Source organism: Pelmatolapia mariae, unplaced genomic scaffold (genome assembly GCF_036321145.2).
Source record: "Pelmatolapia mariae isolate MD_Pm_ZW unplaced genomic scaffold, Pm_UMD_F_2 NODE_ptg000247l+_length_46700_cov_1, whole genome shotgun sequence".
Classification (NCBI taxonomy): domain Eukaryota; kingdom Metazoa; phylum Chordata; class Actinopteri; order Cichliformes; family Cichlidae; genus Pelmatolapia; species Pelmatolapia mariae.
In genome coordinates, this window is record NW_027051937.1 from 12774 (window position 1) to 14072 (window position 1299).

At 39.3% G+C, this 1299-nt stretch overlaps 1 long non-coding RNA gene across 1 annotated transcript; it reads right to left on the reverse strand.

The window, feature by feature from the left end:
• Positions 1-291: 291 nt before the first annotated feature.
• On the reverse strand, positions 292-1080 carry LOC134622850 (uncharacterized). The gene is made up of 2 exons (XR_010093121.1): positions 980-1080; positions 292-504 (listed from the first exon to the last, which is right to left on the reverse strand). It is a non-coding gene; the product is annotated as an uncharacterized LOC134622850 (long non-coding RNA).
• Positions 1081-1299: the final 219 nt, after the last annotated feature.

Sequence of the window (1299 nt, forward strand, 5' to 3'; positions counted from 1 at the left end):
TTGAGTCAATATCAGGCGACGTCATTGAAGCAACGTTGAAGTGTGACGTTGACCCAACATCACTCTTGCACCCATTTTTAACGTTGAAACAACGTCAGGTTTTGATGTTGAATCAATGTTGAAACCTGACATTGATTCGACGTTATATTTTCTAACACTGTTGACATTGAAACAATGTCAGATTCTGATATTCAAACACTGTTGAGCTATGGTATTGATTTTCCACCTCTTTCGCACAGTTGCTTTTTATTGAAAAAAAAACAAAAAAAAAAAAAGGTCAACAGACATGTATCATTTGCAAAATACTTTATTAAAAGACAAAGTTTCCTATTTACATTTCTATGTTTCACGTCACTTTTTATTATTTACTCCGGGATGGGGATGGATGATGTGTGTCCTGCGCGCCACCCGTACGATCTGGAGCATATCTGAGCCATTTCTGGACTGCTTGAGCAAAGACCAACTCAGACATAGAGTTCGCCCCTTCCTGCTGCGCCAGGCCATCTAGGACAAAAATAGACACACACACAAAAAAACAAAGACAAAAAAAAGGGAATTAGAGCACATGAATAAGCTCTTGTTAATTGTCTTCAGCAGGGAGAAAGTATGTAAACTCCTAGGCTGATAAACATGAAAGTCACCAGGCGGAAATCAGCAAACTGCCGCATTTGATTCCCAAAGAGCTATAAGCTGAAAATGTGATATGTCTTAGCATGGTGTGCCGTGTATCCTTTAAAAAAAAAAAAAAGAAAACATGGGGTCCTCGGGCTGTACAAAGTGTACAACCCGAGGACAAAACAAGCCGAAGACCAAAGACTCTATCTCCAGATTAACCGGACATGAAAGTCTTGTTATTAAGAAAGACAAAGTAATATAGCAAAAAACAGACATAGGAAATGTGAAACGCACCCAGCACATCAATTGATCCCTTTATTGTTCACTTTAGGCTCATAAAACTACAATAAATGTTAAAACTTACCAAATATGCATCTGCACAGCGCTGTCTCTTTAAATGCCCTTTTTTGCTTTGTCTGGTCCTTGTTTTTTTTCCCCTGCCCAGTTGAGTACAGAGGCCAGCTCCTTTGTAATGGCATAAACCATTACACGGCGGACTCGTACCTCCAGTGTGGTCCAGCAGCACCAATCAACGCAAAGTGTCTCACCTATAGACACATTTTATGAGATGGAATTAGCGTGTCTCATGTCTTAAATGTGTATGCAAGTGCTTGTGTGTTTACTTCATGTAATTGATGATAGAAACATGTCATTTAGTTTTCCCTAAAGCCTGATTTTCAAGTC